The sequence below is a fragment of the Astyanax mexicanus genome, chromosome 17, assembly GCF_023375975.1.
Source record: "Astyanax mexicanus isolate ESR-SI-001 chromosome 17, AstMex3_surface, whole genome shotgun sequence".
In the NCBI taxonomy this organism is placed as follows: domain Eukaryota; kingdom Metazoa; phylum Chordata; class Actinopteri; order Characiformes; family Acestrorhamphidae; genus Astyanax; species Astyanax mexicanus.
Window position 1 is genome coordinate 7410670 of NC_064424.1, and position 20741 is coordinate 7431410.

The following is a 20741-nucleotide window of genomic DNA, read 5'->3' on the forward strand; positions in this document are numbered from 1 at the left end:
GCAAACGTAACAGAAAAAAAATAGATAGAAAGAAAGCAAGATAGAAAGAGAAAGAAAAACAGAGGCAGAAAAAAGAGAGAGAGAGAGAGATAGAGCAAAGGCGAGGGCCAGGGACAGAAAAGGAAACTCTGCACAGTCCACGTACAGTAGATAAGGCAGTTAAGTCCCCGCTATCAGAAAATGAAGAGCAGTCAGCTGGTTAATATTTATACTGCCATTCACAGAAAGGAAGGATTTGTTCAAAGATAAAAAAAAACAAAAAAAAAAACAGACAATATTTGGGCTTCTTCTGATAGCCTCACGGTCCGGCACACAAGGCAGAGGACGTCTAGGGACAGAGCAAAAGCAGACAAATATTGACACGGCAAACACACTTCCCCACATCAAAGACGCTTCCAAATTTCACATTCGCTAAAATGAACACGCTGTCACATCATCATTCACTCTTGTTTTCTGCACACTAAATCTCCTAATCCATTCTGCCCGCACACCAATTTGTCTGTCTGATCAGAAAACATGCACACACAGAACGAGAGAGAAAGAGAGAGGGAGAGAAAGAGAGAACAAGAGAATGAATATATATATATATAGAGAGAGACAGTGGTGGGTTTTTGGTCCAAATACGCATAGAAACTGAATGAAAAGAGACATAATTTCTTTATCCGAAAATATTTAGGCTAAGACGGGAATCGTTCATATATAACTAAAGTCAAATACTAAAAAGTGATAGTAAAGAGTTTATCAAATAAACAAAGATGTATTAAGACAGTAAAGTTATATGACTCTCTTATCAGTTGCCAAAAAATGCCAAATACAAAGCTTCATCTAAAACAATGTTTCTGCACTTCTCTACCAGAACTGTCTGGTGTGTTTGCACTCCCAGACGCATGGTGAACATTTCAGCCTGATGTCTCAGAACTGGGGATGACCCCACTCATCCCTCACACGAACTATTCTCCCTCCTGCCTTCGGGAAGAAGGTACCGCAGCATCCGGTCCAGCACGACCAGATTCTGCAACAGCTTCTACCCCCAAGCCATCAGACTCCTTAACTGCAGAGACTGAACTGATGGTTTTTCTGTACATGCACACACACTCTTACCCCACTTACCCCAGAAAATGGAAAGCACTAAAAACCCTACTACCTCACTGGACTCTATTGCACACTGTGTAATAGAGTAATTACTACCTCACCTGGTCTTTTTTGCACACTGCAAAATTTGCACACTGTCTTGTTATTTATTATTCTTTGTCTGTATTGTGTTGTATTGTCTGTCTGCACTTTTGTACTGTTGCACTATTGTTCTGTCTACACTGTGTTTATGTGCACCATGGTCCTTGGAGGAACATTGTTTCGTTTCACTGTGTACTCTGTATATAGCTGAAATGACAATAAAAACCACTTTGACTTTGACTTTGACTTTGGGGGAAAAAAAAAGCAATACAGCCTTAAAAAGATAGAAGATGGCTCTAAAGGTCATTTTTGGAGTGAAATCTTTCCATTCTGTTTGATTTAAAATATTTCACCAATTCTTTCCCAGCTGAAATGTCATAATTAAGTGTATAACTCTTGCGAACCATCTGATTGAAAAAATTGCTAAAGAGAAAAAGAGAGGAAGAGAGAGAAAGGGAAAGAAAATAGGGAAAGAGGAGAGAGTTAGGAAAAAAATGAGAGAGAAACAGTAGAAACGAGAGAAGTAGAAAGCAAGCATGAAAATAGGATAAAGAAAATACAGAGACATAGGAGAGAAAAGGAGAAAAAGAGACAGAATGAGTGAGAAGATTAAGTAGTGAAAATAAAAAAGAAATATAGAGAAACAGAATGGACAGAATGGAGCACATGCAAGAAAAAGAAAAGAAGATGGACAGAAGCAAAGGGAAAGAGCATGAGAAATGCATGAGCATAAGTGGCTGAGAGACATAGCAAGACAGAGACAAGAGAGAAAGAGTGAGAGAGAGAAAGTGGGAGCAAGCGCGAGAGCGGGATATGTAAGAGTGAGTGGGACTTGAAATGCAATGCAGCCATTCCAGCTTTTGGTCCCTGGGGACAGTAGGGGCATTTCAGTTCACACAACACACACACACACATAACACACACATACACACACATACACACACATACACACACATACACACACATACACACACATACACACACATACACACACTGCAGACCCTACAGGGAAGACAGACAGTCGTGGTGTCTCGGCCTCCTGAAGTGTCGCAGTCTGATCTCCACACTCGGAGGCAAAGTAAACAGCACTAACAGGAAAGCGCTTCAGCATGACCCCGCCGGCGTGTCCTGGACTCAACCAGCCACCCCACCCCTCCAGCTCCACCCGCCCGCAAAAGGTTAAAGGTTCCATGTGTTTTCCGCTTCCTGTTTCACCCCTCTTTTGTCGACCCCCGCTCCTTTAAATTATGACACAGAGCAGCTCCGCTCCGGCCGCGGTGCCGGGGACAAAGGCCTTTAAGAAGTGGAGGAAACAGGAGCCGGGTCGGGGAGGAACCAGCAGGGCCAGACTGGTGTGAAGTGGCAGGAAATGAGCGCAGGCCCTCCTGCATCTCGCTGCCATCTTCCACCGCCCAAAGTCCGTTTAAACCCATTCCACCACTATGAGAAAGATCAATCCCAATGCCCTATGGCCAGCCATGTCAAGAAGCTCCGCTCTAATGCTTCGGACACACTCAATGCGGATTGGAGATGCCGGCTAATGAAAAGCTGCTATAGGAAATAGTGGAGCAGACAGGCTTCGCTTCTGACCCCGGCATAACAAACGCCGGCTTACGGGGTCGAATCCATTTCGAGCGAGTTTTGAGAAAGCTGGAAAATGCTTTCTGTCTGAAAGAAAGCCTTAAGGAGAGCCTTCGTTTCATTAAAGCCATTTTATGAACTTTCTGTTTGCTGATTTTGCTACTGTGTCTTTAAAACTGATGTATGGAAAAAGACCCATATTCGTACTATATTCACACCAAATTTGCTGCCCTGTTCAATGTATGGAACCAACATGTCAAATCTGAAGGGAAGGAAGGGAACTTGGGATTAAATACATTTCTATAGACGTTTATTTGGAGATATTACTGCATACAATATGATATGGCACACCCCCTAATGGATATTTTTAACAGATTGAAAAAGAAGCCAATGATCCAACAGTTCATGATACTAATGATGCACTCCAAATATCTCCATATATCCAGGACTGAAATAAAATAAATGATACTGCAGATATAATCTGTCCTTAGTAGAGATTATTTAATGGGAAATGAGAACAGTGTGAATTCTCCTTTTTGCTTCAAACAGCTAAAAAAGTTGTACCCTGATAGCGATCACGATATTTCAGGATATTTCTAGGATAACAAAACTAAAAAATGTTGGAGATATTATTGTAAATGATACAACATGGCAGACTGCTAGTAAATTCAAAATTTTGCCTGACTAAAGGAGTTTATGGCAAATTTTGAAACTTAAGTACTGAAAGAGTACTTAAACAGACTGAACACTTAAACACTGAACTCGCAACTTATTTCTATAATCTGTATATTTCCACAAGGGTTTGAGTTTCCAAAATTGTAATTTTTTCATACTATGAATCCGTTAAACCAAAGAAAATGCAGATTTTTGGGTAAATAAATGCATATTTCTGTAAATAGGCTAAAGCAGAACATTCCATACAGCAGCGTCTGTTCTGAGGATCCTCCACATAGTAAAAGTGGAGGAAGAAGTGAAGCTGCGGTGGCTGATCAATAACTGGGAGGTCGGCTGTAAGGGGAGCTCGTCCCACCAGCCCTCTTTTATTTATCAAGGCAGAACCTGAGAGGCTGACCATGCGGTGAACCCTTCCCCAAACGACCACCGAAACTTTCAGCGAGCCGCTGGATACGGCAATTGAGGTGCCTTTACAGTGCTGTAAATGCCTTTATGGCTAAAGACAGAGCAGCAGGAGGGAGAGGCGGCAGCTCCTTCCTCCTTGGCTCAGAGCTTTTATGCCTTCATTGGAAGGCTCGGGCTGCTCCTTGAAATATGACTGGACGGGCTGATATCAATCGACAGCTTGAGCCAATAAGAGAGGCCAGGAAGCAGAAAGTGTCCAAGAAATAGTGGCAATCAAATGAAACTAGAGACAACACGCTCTGGCAATAAAAAAAGCATGGGGGCCTCATGGTTGGAGTATCTCTGGGGAGCCCGAGGCTTGTTTGAGATGTGAGAAATGCTGACCAGGAACTGACAAACGCACTCATGCACTATCCAGTTAACGGTTAAGATTTTCAGAGAGCAGCACGGAGAGCAGAACAGTGCAGAGAGAGAGAGAGATCCAATGGCTGGCCGGATCCAATGGTAGAGCCAGGCGAAGGCTGCGGCCTGTAAGCAGAGGCTGCTGTACGTGCGCTCTCTCCACAGGTCAATAACCTGTAAAGATTTAGCGTTTAGGGCCCATTATTTCCTGCTTTCAAGTCACACGTTGTCAAAGGCAGCCTTTGGTTTATTAAGACTGAGGTCAGAAGGCCTGGGGGCAAAAGGGGGGGTTAGCAGGCGACACAATGACCTATGGGACAGTAACTAGGACACAGTGACAGAGTAAAACCCGTTATTTATAACGGTTTGATTTCTGGCTTCCCTACTTAACACATGCCTGCGACAGAGGGAGGCCGAACGATTTTCCCACAAGAAATAGAAAAATAGCGCATTTTTCAAAAAGGAAAAAGCACAATGGTAAAAAATTCTCTGTGCCAGGAACGCCTGAGCGTCTCCAGATAGAGTTGGAAAGCCAAGTCAAACAACTGCAGCAAACAGAAACAGTGGAGCTTCAGATAATAGGAAATCCAAAAAAAGAAAAAAAAAGAAAAAGAGAAAACAACAGGAACTGCCGAAAACACACAGAGTTTAACTGCTCTCAGGTGCACTGATTTACATAGTTGTTTATCATTTGATTCCAGATATTCCCCGCCCCCCCCCAGCCCTACCTGTCTCTATTAGGCCCATCCATAAAACTTAATCACCTGCAGACTCAAATAACAGGGTTTAAAAAAAATATCAGATATGCACGTTTACAAGGTAATCATGTTTAGTAAAATAGGAAAGGAGAGATTTCAATAAAAAGCTTACTGCCACAGAAAGCGAAATGACACGCAGTAACCCGGCGCTACATTTCCATTATGTCATTTGCTGTTTTGTACAAAAACCTTAAACCTTCCTCTGCTTTAAAAAAAGAACGACGTAAAGAGGAAGAGAAAGACAGTCCCGGCGAGAGAGGAGGAGGAGAGAGAGAGAGAGAGAGAGGGAAAAAAAAGGAGTCACTTCCATAAAATGTCCTTTCTTCACAAATGTGGACAGTGCGACACCTCCTCAGACTTCCTCACTAAACCGTTTTTACAATGTCCGACACACATTCCAACCTTACGGCCTTCCCCTCTCAGATCTGCAGGCTTTATTTGGACGGCCTGTGATTTTTAACTCAAACAGATAAGCGTGGACTGACTGACATCTCACAGATACGCAGTACGACTACAGAGCATCCACTAGCAGAGCTCAGCTGGACTGTAGTGCTAAATTAGTGCTTTCCTTATCGGTTTTATTCTAGTACTTTTCATTAAAAAGTTACTTTATTTCAGTAATTTAGTTTATATAGATGTATTACAAACAGACTGATCTATTTTAAGCGTTGATTTATTTTATTGTCGATGATTATGGCTTACAGCCAATGAAAACACCCAAAAATTGGTTTCTCAGAAAATTAGAATATTATATCCTGCTGGAAAATGAAATCCACATCTCCACAACAGTTGTCAGCAAATGAAATGTAAAATTTACTGATGATCAGTGATGGTTTGGAGAGACATGTCATCTGCTGGTGTTGATCCACTGTGTTTTATTATCAAGTCTAAAGTCAGTGCAGTTTTGTTTTCCCACAAAATCTTACAGCACTTCATGCCTCCCTCTGCTGACAACTTTTATGGAGATGAGGATTTCATTTTCCAGCAGGACTTGGCACACTGCCCACACTGCCAAAAGTACCAATTAGTCTTAAAATATTATAATTTTTGGGATTTTATTGGCTGTAAGCCATACTCATCAACAATAAAAGGAAAAGACAAGTAAAATAGGTCACTCTGTGTGTAAAAAAGTTTCACATTTTGAACTGAATTACTGAGAGATTTAAAGAGATTTCAAAGAGATTCTAATTTTTTGAGATGAACTAGTATATGCGGTCGAGTAAATCATTGATTAATCTGATGAAAAAAAATTGGAAAGAGAAAAACCACACTGTAAAATCAAACTCATTAGTATTATTAATCAGTGCGCAATTGGGATGCACCAAAAAAATCAAAGCAAAAGCATCTACAGAATGAGATATAGAAGAAATAAATGCGATTTAACAGAAGATGCAAGAATACCTGGTTTAAAAGAATAAATCACTGGTTAAATATAGAGAAATTGGATAATACTACTATATTTAGATGCTTCCTTATGAAGTGGATTTGGAAATACACTTTGACCTACATACACAGATTTGTACAGTGCTTCCTGGTACGTTCCCCATATTTAATACTCAGAGCATTTCAGCCAGTTTTTCTGGGACTAAAATCGTGAATTCAGCTGTAACTGGAAATATCTGCAAAACTGTGCTGAACTGAGTTGCACAGCTTTCCACACGTGCCCACGTTTACAAGCACGTGCCCAACCATGTGGATGGAGGCCATGCGGTAAACTCGTATTTACTACCCCTCCCACTCTGCTACACCCTTCTGCTTCTCAGGCAGCAGCAGCCTGTCACTCACACAGACACAGAGACAGCGCTGTGTACTGTATCTTCAGTACTTCTTGTCTCAAGAAGCAAAACATTGCAACATGATGTGTTTTAATTTAATTGCCTTCAGAGTGACATTGCACGTCCTGCGATGTGACTATTGCGCATGCACACATGCACACGAAGTTGATGCTTAAACGATATACAGTGCAGCCATCAGCTAAATGCCATGTAATGTAACGTAATACTGGTGATTTCTGAACATAATACAAAAGCATCATCGTTGCAATTTGATCAACAGGGTGGTTGTGACTACTTTAATTATACTTTACTTCAGTGTGCGGACAGTACAGTGCTTCACGCTGCAACAAACAAGCTTAATTGGTATGCATAAACATGCAACCCTGCTAGCCAAGAGTTCAGAGTGGGTTATGTAATAGTGTGGCTTCACTTGTTTACCTGCAATAGCATCCCCGCTACTCTCGGACTCTCTGAGTGTTTTAGAAACCGGAAGACAAAAACGGCTCGGCTGGTCAGTGACATTAATTACCCATTCCACCAAATGAGCCTTTTACAGCCAGTTGAATGGAAGCGGAATTGCGTTGTTTTTTTGTTTTTTTTTCGGCGGGACTACGAACCATTCAGCCAGACTCGGATTAGTATTCTGATCCATATATGTGGCTGCAACAGTAATAACACAATATGCATGGCTGCTTTTCATGCTGCACCTCCCAGTGGAATGGTGAGCATAAAAGCAACCCTTGTGTGTCCTGGCTACTTCCAGATGGCTTTGGGACTGCTTTTATCTTTTTTTTTTTTCTCTACTCCTGCTTTTGCTTTTTTTCCCCCCGCTCTCTCTTTCTTTTCACATGAAAGCGCCGTCGGCAGATCTTTGCTCAGCGCTTCGTTCTCTCTTCATCCCAAATATAAAAGTTTCAAAGAGCGTTTCACGAGGGAACTCTACCATAAATGGGATTCATAGCTTTTTAATCTGTGCTAAGAAATTGATCTAAAAGTTTCCCAAAGCCATCGTCCAAACTTACATAATGCAATAAAAAGCGGGCCTCCGAGAGCATTTACTTTTATTGCCATTACATGGAAAGTAAATCATGTTTCCTTCAATTTGGCCCTGGTGAGTGTGTGCGTACGAGTGTGCGTGCGTAAGAGTGTATATGTGTGTGGGTACGAGTGTGTGTGCGTGCGTGGAGGGGTGTGTGCGTATGTACATTTGCGATGGATGCTGCTGTGTGTGTGTGTTTAGTAGTAGAAAAAGAAAAAGAAAAAAAAATTATATATACATATATATATATACATATGTATATATATATATATATATGTATATATATATATATATACATATATATATATATATATATAGAGAGAGAGAGAGAGAGAGAGAGAGAGAGAGAGAGAGAGAGAAAGCACAGTAAGAGGATTTTCTTGGTGTCTCCGACAGTCTCGGACTGTTAAACTTATCATATCAATGGGTTGGGCAATAACTGTGTGATCCTGTGTGTGTGTAGTGTGTTAATGTATTAATATACAGTATTGTGCAAACGTTTTTTAGGCACCTGTGGGAATTTTGAGTAAAGAAAAAGCTTCTTATCTGTGAAGTAAGTGTTTATAAGCTCAGTAAAACACCAGTATTACAATAAATACAAACAGCAATTTTACAAGAAGCAGTGTTTTTGTTTTAAACATCTCCTAATCTCTCCTCATCTGAGTTTATTCCTAGTTCTCATCATATCAACACCTGGTTTGGCAAATCAGAGCTGGAACTACACTTTATTCTACAGCTTGGCTCAGGATACAACCTACTTGCCTAAAAGAGAGAAATTCATGTTATGTTTTACTGTATTTATGTTTATTTGCATCTGTTTAATGAATGAATGAATGAAGTTACACTTATACAGCGCCTTTCTAAAAACCAAAGAACGCTTTACAATTTACACATTCTACACACAACCATTTATACTCAGCACTCATCCACACACCGATGAGAAGCGACAGCCAATAGCGCACAGCGTACTCTCAACCGAAAATGACCGTCCACCTGGAGGACTGCATCGGGCACTACAGCATTTACCCAGGACAGAGTGCCACAGTCCTACATACATTTACACACACATACACACCAGACTAATTATATAGTATCCAATAAATTTTTTTCTGGGCAATTTAGAATATCCAATTTACCTGATCTCCATGTTTTTTGGACTGTGGGAGGAAATCCCCTGTGGGAGGAAACCCACGAAGACACGGGGAGAACATGGAAACTCCACCCAGATAGGGACTTGAACCCAAGACCCCAGTGCTGGGAGGCGAACGTGCTAAATGTGCTTAGGCTCCTAAAACTTTTGCACAGTACTGAATGTGTGTGGTTGTGTGTGATAATGTATGTGTATGTGTGTGTGTGTGTGTACCCATCAGACAACCAACCAGACAACCAATCCATAATTAAAGCCACCCCAGCTCTGGCGTGCAGCACAGACGACTGCGAAGCAAATCCAGAAGCATGTTGAACACGTCTGAACGCAGAGGGCTAGAAAGACGCGAGGGTCTGGAATAAAGGCGGCCCCCGTGGAGGAGAGGCAGGCAGAGGGAAACAGATGTGTGTGAATGGGATAAGCGGGATGGAGGCATTTATCACACTACGGCACACACACACAAACACACACACACACATGCGTACGCTCAGTCTTCACAAGCCCGTGCCCAGATAAAGGGCAGGTGAGCTGTTCGACGGGTGGCGGTGCTGAAGCGTTGCAACGCTATTGTGCACGTGCACGCATGTGGACGTGTCTGAGACTCGAGAACGGCCCTTCCTTCTTAACATGCAGCACCACGTGCGAGGCGGCGGCGACAGTGGCAGCGGCGGTGGCAGCAGGGGCGGCGGCAGCTCCGGAGGTGTGCCCGCCTGCTCACTCAAACTCAATTGAACTGGCACAGTGGGTGACAACAAATTCCTGCACTTACTTAAAGCTCCGGCTACGGATGACCCTCTTAATCCTTAATCTAATAATCACACCAACGCTGGAGACACTGTTATATCATTACAGCCGCAACACTGAGGCTTTATATTTGAGGGGGGATGATCACAGGGCGTTGACAATTGCTCCTTTTAATCTGAGATTATGTCTGATTTGAGGAGTGATCTGATACACCATAAAAAAATAAAACGTGTGTGTGTGTTTATCTGATCAGAGATTTGTTTGTATGTGTGTTTTCTTTTGTTTACTGTACAAAATAGATGAGAATATATGGGCTGCCTTTTGAATATATATATATATATATATAAAAAAAAGTGAATGAAGCTCTGAACCTCTGAAAACATATACTGTACAGTATTGTGCAAATGTTTTAGGCACCTGTGGAAATTAAAGTAGTAAAGAAAAAGCTTCTTATCTGTGAAGTAAGTGTTTATTTATTAGCTCAGTAAAACACTAACTTAGCATTACAATAAATATAAACAGCAATTTTACAAAAAGCTGAGCTTTTACAGCCCTGTTTTCCCATAAAAACATCACCTAATCGCTCCTCCTCATCTGAGTTTAATAGAGTTACAGTATTTTTAGTTCTCATCATATTAATCAACACCTGGTTTGGTAAATTAAATTGGTAAATGTGGTAAATCAGGTGAGCTGCTGATGGAACTGAACATAATATACACATGCTGGCTGAGGAGCATCCAGGAGAAATCTGGAATCTCTACACTTTATTCTTCAGCTTGACTCACAGGATATAACACAGTTCAAAATGACAAATCCTTGTTACGTTTTACTGTATGTATGTTTATTTGCATCTGTTTAAATCATATGTGGTGCTTTTTCAGGAAAAAACACTCATATTGCTAAGATAAATAGATTAATGTAATTTGCTTTGGTGCCTAAAACTTTGGCACAGTACTGTTTATCTGATTAGAAGACGCTATTTATTTCAAGATTCCTCTAAATAACCTGGTACCTCCATATCTCTCTGACCTTATGTGATCACCTTCATCCCTACAGACCTTCCCGCTCTCTCAGATCCTCTACTGCTGGGCTTCTAAATGTCTCGTCATCCAATCTCTGTAGTTTTGGTGATCGGGCTGTCTCCAGGCTCGCTCCCTTATTATGGAATTCTTTTCCAACTGCAGTTAAGCAGTTAATCTTGCACTCTTCCCATATTTAAATCTAATCTTAAAACTTTTAAATTGATTATCTCTTCTGCTTAAGATCTTTCCTCAGCTTAAATGTTGTATATTTGTATTGCTTTGTATTGTCTGTGTGTTGAATATCTGTATGTTCTTTGTATTAATGATTGTAAGCATCTTTTGGTTTTGGAAAAGCCCTATAGAAAAATTATTATTATTATTTGGCGACGCAGTCCAAAATCTACCAATGATCGGATCTCATCCAAAAGCACAAATCTCATCCGATCGCCTGCCCATGTAAATAAACTCTAACAGTAGTGGAGCAGGTGTTTCATTAACAGTAACCGACACGCATCACCGTGACAGGCTCTGCTGCATTTTCAGCGATACACAAAAGCCACACCAGCGCACACAAAGCTCTTTGTATCTCCGCTCTCGCGCGCGCGTCCTCACATCAGACTTAAATGGGTGAATCTGTGCAGAGTGTGAATGCGATTTGAAAGGGAGGTGAAAAGTGATATGATAAATCCAGGCCGCGCATCGTCTATTCAGCGGTCCGCCGTTCCCGGCAGAGAGGGTCCGGCCTACTGCCATGAAAAGAGCGGGGCCTGACAAAAAAACAAATCCATACTGGCCACAGGCTCCTCTCCAATCTATTTTCTGCTCAGCTGGTTTTAAATGAAGTTATTATGACTCATTAAAATGCCCGCAAGCTTGTGGAAGTCGGCCAATTACAATTTAAATTTAGCCTCCCTCGTACCCCCCCTCTTCCTTTCCCCCCTCAATATCCCCCCCTTACACACATTTCCCCCCCGCCCCTTCCCCTTTTCCCTCCGCCCGCACCAACACAACACACCACACGGCTGCGATTCAACCACTGGCTTACAGCTGCCATCAAAGCCTTGATCTTTGAACACAAACGCAACCCAATAAACAAACAAATCATCATTTTTTCCAGCCAGCCTGCCAGAGGAGGAAACAGCAGAATCTGGCAGGGCTGTGGAGCGAGCTCACCACAATGCCTTCATTAACGTGGCTCCAAGCCACCCCAAAAAACGAGCATTAACCGAGAGAGGCCGGCCTAATGAAGGACAGTGCTTTTCCTTTTTCTTTTTTTTACTTTTTTAAAAGAGCAAACCCTGATTAATTTGCAGGCGCTGTCGTGTATGAGTCACAAAACATGACATAATTAGCGGTGGACTCGTTCCACCCCTACATGCTTTAAAATAAAGGTGCTTCAGAGGGTTCTTTTGCCAGAGCCATCAATGCCGTACAAGAATCACTTTTGGTACCAGATAAAAAAGCATGCTTGCAACACACAAGTTACTTTGTTGTGAAACTCATACATTATATAGATGTATTAGATACAGAGTGAAAATGTTTTAGTGTTTTGTTGTTGATTATGGCTTACAACCAATGGAAACCCAAAAATCAGTATCTCAGAAAATTAGAATATTATATTTTAAGACCAATTGGTACTTTTGGAAATGTGCGCAAGGTGTCAGTGTGTGTCCTACTGGAAAATGAAATCTGCATCTACATAAACGTTGTCAAATCAGAGGGAAGCATGAAGTGCTTAAGTAAGATTTTGTGGGAAAACAAAACTGCACTGACTTTAGACTTGATAATAAAACACAGTGGACCAACACCAGCAGATGACATGTCTCTCCAAACCATCACTGATTGTGGAAACCTTACAGCACTTCATACTTCTCTCTCATTTGACAAGACAACTTTTATGGAGATGCGGATTTCATTTTCCAGCAGGACTTGGCACACTGCCCACACTGCCAAAAGTACCGATTGGTCTTATATAATATTCTAATTGTCCGAGACACAGATTTTTGGGTTTTCATTGGCTGTAAGCCATAATCAACAAAAATGACCTCAAATCACCATCTCAGTTGATCAGGTTTAGATCAGTGGTAGAAAAACACTTTTTTAATCTGTTTAATCTGTTTACTACATAATTCCATGTGTCCCTTAATTGTTTTCATGTCTTTAATATTAATTTACAATGTAGAAAATAAATTAAATAAAGAAATAAAGAAGAACATAGCACGAGAAGGTGTACAGTACATTTTGACAGGTACTGTACTGTAAATTAAATCACATTACCAAGTTTACAGAGTCTGGGAACATATTAGCTTCCTATTCTTTTTTTTTAGTGACTCAAACACAGTCTTGCTACTTCTAAGTAAGTTCAGAAGGTAGATTACTTAAAATATGGATTAAATAACTTCCTCTACCTCCCCTACACACACACACACACATATACACACATTTAAATATCTATTATTGGAGATTAACGCTTATGTGTTAAGAACAAGTGTGAATAACTGTAATTAATCACAGAACATTGATATGATTAGTCTGATTATTTTTTTAATTGACTGACACCACTATATAATATACAATATATTATATTTTATTATATATTGTATTTTATTATATAAATAAACACACACACAAACACACCACAAACCACCCTCGACCCTCACCCCTCCCTCCCCCAATCCCTCCATCACCATCAGCGCCAATGTCCACCATTGAGAACAAGGGCATGATTTCAATTCTTCACTCTTTCAGACGGCCAGGAGCAGCACGGAGGTAACAAATGTCTTCTCTCCTCTAGTTGTGCCTGTGTGCCTTTTGCTTTATTTTTCAGACTGTGAGTAGTGCATGTGTGTGAGTAGTGCATGTGTGTGCGTGTGTGTGTTCTGCTGTATCGCTCTCATTTCCAGCAGAACAAATTAATCTGTGCCCTTCCAGCAACGCTCCCCTTTTGACAAAGGCTGCTCAGAGGAGAAAAATGATGAAGCAAATCCAAAATTCAATTGCCTGTGTTCTGTTTTAGAAGGCACACGGTGTACTGTACAGACCATAAAACTCCCAAACAGCCTCCAGACGCTGCTGCAATCACCCTCCATCAAAACACTTTGTCTCGCATACAAAAATAAGACCCGGCATCGAGCTGAATACCAAATCAGCCCATTAGAGCACAGGGGCACTTGCTACTTAGCAACCAAAGGGATTTAAAGCCGCAATACCCAACAACAAAGGAATAAGATCAGGATCTTTTACAGGGTATTACGGGCTAGTTCCAGCTTATTCTGCGTTTTAATCGAAAACCTTAGCAGCGGCACAATCGCAGAAACGTAAACAATATTACAATATTACTATTAAAAAAATGAATAAACATCTTTAAAGGCTCCAAAAAAGAGCATGCTTTTGTTCCTTTGCTCTTTTTTCCCCACGTCTACGGACGGGAGGGTGGCGCAGGTTGTTTTGTGATTTATTCAACATCTATTACATCAACATCCATTATGCCGAAGAAATGTGGAGAAAGGATTAAGCTGATAAGAACATTCAAAGTGATCATAATCGTACACACACTGAATTACAATGCAGAGCTCGCACTGTATTACATGTATTATTACTATTCCATTTTATCAGACAAATAAGCACACTTTACTTGCAAAAAAAAAAAGAGAGGTGGTTTAGGTTTAGGGTTCCTATATGAACCACATAAATATATAAAACTTAAAAATTAAAATGTGCAATACTGCAATATTTTGGTCATCGCCATATTTAAATTGACGTAAACATAAAGTTAAGATTAGAATAAATTAGTGGAATTTTATTTATTTATTTATTTATTTTTACTGTGGACCTCTACCTCACTCCACCTCCAGCCTAGTCAAGTCACGTGACCACAATCTGAAGCATGAAGTGCTCCCTATATTGCCGCATACTGGTAATGTGATGTGGTTTGCTGTTATTCACAATGTTATTACAATTCTTCCGGTGTGCTTATCGTAAAAACTCATCACCACATCATTAACCACACATTGTTGATGCAATTTCAGTTGCTGTTATTCACAAATGTTACAGCAGCACTTTTTAGGTTTATCATGAAAATGTATATTGCAAAAAATATGACTAATTGTTACGTTAAACTTAGGTAGCGCTAAGCCTAGGTTACGTTAAGCACAGGTTACGTTAAGCACACATTACTTAATCTACAGGTTGCGTTAAGCACAGGTTACGTTAAGCACAGGTTATGTTAAACCAGGTTACAGTTTGCTGTTATTTTAGCATTTTCATTTTTAAATGTTTTGTTTTATAATAAAAACTCATATCACGATAATGATTAAAGTACGCTACATCATACAGTCCTTGTTTAGGTATTCTCATTCTTTGTCCAGGGGCTTTATTAAAGGCAGATAAGCAGACCTTGTAGTAAGCACAGGTTATGTAAAGCACAGGTTACTTTATCTACAGGTAACGTTAGGTACAGGTTACATTAAGCACATGTTATATTAAGCACGTTACGTTAATCACGTTACGTTAAGCACGCTACATTGAGCATGTTACGTTAAGCATAGGTTACTTTATCTACAGGTAACGTTAGGTACAGGTTACTTTACGCACGTTATATTAAGCAAGTTACGTTAAGCACGTTACGTTAAGCACAGTTTACTTTATCTATAGATAACGTTAGGTACAGGTTACATTAAGCACGTTATATTAAGCATGTTACATTAAGCACATGTTACATTAAGCATGTTACGTTAAGCATGTTACATTAAGCACATGTTACATTAAGCATGTTACGGTAAGCACAGTCTACTTTATCTACAGGTTACATTAAGCACAGGTTTCGTTAAGCACAGGCTATGTTAAGCACAGGTTACTGTCTCTACAGGTTCCGTTAAGCATAGGTTACGTTATCAACAGGTTACATTAAGCCCAGGTTACATTAAGCACAGGTTGCTTTAAGCACAGGTCACGTTAAGCACAGGTCAGGTAAAGTGCAATAAAACTACACCCAGCAGTGTGAGTGGTCTCCTCACTGCTGGCAGTCAGTGGTAAGATCCTAACATTAGTACAGGAGATCCCAGCATTAGCACTCCCCCGTTTGTGACCCAGGTTCAGGACTGGGTGGGCAGCGCTACACGCCGGTCGACCTCAGAGACGTCACGGGAATAAACTCCACTCGGCTTCCTGATGAGGAGCGAAGTTGCCGAACAATTACAAGGCCATTACCCGGACGCCTAATCATCTCTCCTGGACCTTATAATGGAGGAGATTTATGCCCCACATAATTCAAGTGTTGTTTTAAATGAGGGTTTAATGTACATCAACAGGTCAGGGGAAAGTATTATGGGTTTAAACCACCGGAGAGAAGTTAGGGCATGCGGCCAAACAGAAGCTCAGGCCATTTATCCATGCTGCCCGTCATCCCCCGCTAATGCTCTGCAGGGAGGGAGGGGAACGAGAGAAAGAGAGAGAGAGAGAGAGAGAGAGAGAGAGAGAGAGCGGGGGCTTTATCAGCTGCTCTAAAGAATTTACATGAGAGCATGGAGCACCAGGGCATTTTCCGACTTTTTTTCCCTCCCCCCTCCTCTTTATTTAGAGCCCATTCTCTCAGTTCCCCCCTCTGCCCCCCCGTCCCACTTGCAGGCTCTCTCTATTTTGGAATATGTGGCTTGGAAAGCAGTCAAGTTTCATTAATTTCTGGTTTGGGTACAGTATGTTCCTGGACACACATCTGCGAGCGATCATAAACGCTCTGGAATGCTGGCAGAACATCCAGACCTGCCGGCAGCCGATGATGTCATCACTCTGAGGGAAGAGCTGGCCAGCGGCCAGACCGAGGGAGCCCGGCGCTCACTGCCTCCGACACACACAGAGAGAGAGAGAGAGAGAGAGAGAGAGAGAGAGAGAGAGAGAACAGAGATGGAGAGAATGGGAGCAGACAGAAGACAAGTGAGAAATGGGGAGAGAGTGAAAGAGTAAGAAAGTCGCACAGGGAGAAAAAGTAAAGTCAGACGTAGAAATACAGATACAGGCTGAATGAAAGTTCCAGAGTAAGATGAGGCAGAGTAAGGTCAGACATTAAGTCTAAGAGTCAGAGAGAAAGACAAAATTAGATATAAAAACATAATAATGAGTCTGATCGGACCAAAAATGAGAGTCAAAAACAGAGATTGACTCATTCTCTGTTTTTTTTTTGCTCTCTGTCTGACTCTTGTTAGGACATGTGAGAGCCAGACAGAGCATGAGAAGATGAGAGTCAGAGAGAGCTAGAGTCAGAGAATGAGAGTCAGAGAGAGCTAGAGTCAGAGAATGAGAGTCAGAGAGAGCTAGTGTTAGAGAATGAGAGTCAGAGAGGGCTAGAGTCAGATAATGATAGTCTGAAAGGGCTAGAGTACCAGAATGAGAGTCAGAAACAGCTAGTCAGAGAAAGATAGAGCAACAAGTAAGAGAGCACAGTCAGAGAGAGAGAGAGAGAACAGAGATGGAGAGAATGGGAGCAGACAGAAGACAAGTGAGAAATGGGGAGAGAGTGAAAGAGTAAGAAAGTCTCACAGGAAGAAAAAGTAAAGTCAGACGTAGAAATACAGAGACAGAAAGAAAAGGAGGGTCAGATAGAGTGAAAGTTCCAGAGTAAGATGAGGCAAAGGTCAGACATTAAGTCTGAGAGTCAGAGAGAAAGACAAAAAAAAAAAAGTGTGAGTCAGGACGTTGGACACAGTCAGACAGAAGAGTTAGAAGTCAAAATTAGATATAAAAACATATAATGAATCAGACCGAATCAGACAAAAAATGAGAGTCAGAAATAGAGACTGACTCATTTCTCAAAATGATGCTCTCTGTCTGACTCTTGTTCAGACATAGTGAGAGTCAGACAGAACAAGTCAGACAAAGAATGAGAAATCAGAGACAAAGAGACTGTCAGAGAATGAGAGTGAAAGAGAGCTAGAGTAAGAGAATGAGAGTCAGAAAGAGAGAGCTAGGCTCAGATAATAAGAGTCAGACAGAGAGAGCTAGACACAAAGTCAGACAGACAGAAAATGAGAGTCAGAAATACAGACTGACTCATTCTCTGACTCGAGCCCTCTGTCTGACTCTTGTTCAGACATAGTGAGAGAGCAAGCTAGAGTCAGAGAATGAGAGTTAGAGAGAACTAGAGTCAGAGACTAAGAGTTAGAGCTAGAAATATAGACAGACTCATTCTCAAACTTTAGCTCTCCATTTTTCTCTTGTTCAGACAGAACAGAGCCAGACAGAACGAGTCAGAGAGAGCTAGAGTCAGAGAATGAGAGTCAGAGAGAGCTAGAGTCAGAGAATGAGAGTCAGAGAGAGCTAGTGTTAGAGAATGAGAGTCAGAGAGAGCTAGAGTCAGAGAATGCGAGTCAGAGAGAGCTACAGTCAGAGAATGCGAGTCAGAGAGAGCTACAGTCAGAGAATGCGAGTCAGAGAGAGCTAGAGTCAGAGAATGAGAGACCAAAAGAGAATTGAGAGTTGGACAGAGAGAGAGACAGAGAGCTAAAGTCAGGGAATGAATGAGCTAGAGTCAGAAAATAAGAGTCAGAGAATGAGAGTCAGAGAATGAGAGTTAGAGTCACAGAGATTCAGGCCTAAAGAGAGTCAGAAAGGAGGTTAAAACATCCTCTTTCTTTCTCTCTCTCACACACACATACCACAGATTTTTCCAGTCTTAATACTTTAGCCATTTATACTGATACACACACAGAGCAAGGGTCAGTCCAGCTAAGATTATGTCATGGTCACTCACACACACACACACACACACACACACACACACACACACACACACACAAACACACACACACACACACACACACACACACAGACACAGACACACACACACACACCTCTCTCTGCTAGCATGGAGCAGCACTGAAGGCTGAGGACATGAACCAGGAAACTGACGTGGACAGAGCAGACAAACGCTCCTACACAACACAGATAATGGCACGCCAACAATGGAGCTAAAGAACAGCCCACGGCCACAATAGCACGCTTATAATTGAGAAAAAAAAGGCTAATACAGTGCCATCAAAAGCAGCACAGCCCGTCTGCTCAGCGGCAACATGAGAGCAACAGTTACTGACTCACAGCAGCACACAAACTCATCTCTGCACATACGGGTGGCGGCATCCTTAACACAGATAAACCGATCCAAATATGTATCTCTCCGGCGTTCTGAGCAGCGATCCTAGACCAGAGCTCTTATACGATCAATATATAGTATAGTAAAACACATCTACAGTATACAGACAGTTATACAGACAGTCATACAACAAGGCCCGTCACGATACTTACATCAGCGATTTATCATACGATATATGAATATAACCTAATCGTTTTTCAGATCTTAATATTTATAATACATATTTTTTCTTATCAAGGAGAGACCATTAAACACACAAAATGAGATTAAAAACAGCTTTTTTGAAAATTTAAACTTGATTTACAAAGCCAATTAAATTGTGACTACACGTGCAGTAGTATGTTTTTAGGAGGAAATTACAAGACAAAAAAGTTAGATTAGTTAATTGTTTAAGTTGAGGTCAACAAAGCAGGATAAACTCTATCTTAATACCCTTGATTTTAAAAGTAACATAAAAAACACCTGTAATCACATTGATACATGCTATTAATGTGTAATTACACAATGGTCTTCAGCTGTATCAGGTTTGGTATACTAGTGCATCTAAAAAAAATTGAATATAATTAAAAAGTTACTTTATTTCAGTAATTCAGTTTAAAACGTGAAACTATTACACATGGAGTAATCTATTTTAAGTGTTTATTTCTTTTATTGTTGATGATTATGGCTTACAACCAATTAAAACCCCAAAAAATCAGTGTCTCAGAAAATTATAATATTATATAAGACCAACTGGTATGAGCAGTGTGCCTGCTGGAAAGTCCTGCTGGAAAATGAAATCTTAAAACCACAAATCACTGACCATTAGTAGCAATGTCATCTGCTAGTGTTGATCCACTGTGTTATATCAAGTATAAAGTCAGGGCAGGGTTTTCCTGGAAAATCTTAAAGTACATCATGTTTCCTTGTGCTGAGAACTTTTATGGAGATGCAGATTTCATTTTCCAGCAGGACTGGAATTGGCACACTGCCCACACACACTGCCAAAAGTACCTTAACTTATATTCTAGTTTTTTTTTAAAACTTACTCTGTGTGTAATACATCTATATAATACATTAGTCCCACATTTTGAACTGAATTACTGAAATAAAGCTTTCTGGAACTTTTCAATGATATTCTAGCTGTTTAAGATGCACTGGTACATGTTTTTTTTTTTTTAGAAGAAACATTGAATGTGCAGTTTTCTGATACTTTTAATTATATAGTTTAACAAGCATCCCTATCAACCATATCAACCGAGACACAGATTGATGATCTCTTGCCGTACAAGTGTAGTACCAGTCCGAATACAAGTCCACAAGTAACTCAGAGAACAAGTAACAACAAGGGAAGCTCTCTTAGGTTCTCCTACAGGCTTTAGTTCAGAAAGTCACGGCCTCGATGGTCCTAAAGGATGGCACAGCATTAGGGGCTGGGTGTGGGCGCTGGTAGCCGGGCAGAGAGCTGCTGGAGCCTGGTATGAACAGGACCCTGCTGTCTGAGCCCTACCTCTAGTCTACTGAGCTAATGAAGTCAAGTGAGGTCCACCGGCTGGGCCCTCTGGAGAATAGCACACAGACTTAATCAGCCTGGGCCAGGCACTCTGGCCTGCTAATGAGAGTGTTCACACAGCCCCACGAGAGTGCGTACGTCTGCGTGTGTGTGTGTGTGTGTGTGTGTGTCTGGACGGTTCAATTCAGCCCCGTCTTGTCTGCGCACAGGTGGGTGAGGAAGCAATAGGACCATTTTGTTCTGCTGCTCTCATGTCAGGTGCTGGTTATGTCACCCTGCTGTTGTTGACCTCCTGTTTTTCCTGGAGGCTTGTGGTGTTTTTTTTTTCTTTTTTTTGGCCTGTTTTTTTAGAAGGGCAGAGGCGAGACAACAGCGACGAACACTT

At 41.1% G+C, this 20741-nt stretch overlaps 1 protein-coding gene across 4 annotated transcripts in view; it reads right to left on the reverse strand.

Moving 5' to 3' along the window:
- zbtb16a (zinc finger and BTB domain containing 16a) overlaps positions 1-20741 on the reverse strand; it is a 193323-nt gene that overhangs the window by 89442 nt on the left and 83140 nt on the right. The gene's annotated exons all lie outside the window — the stretch shown is intronic.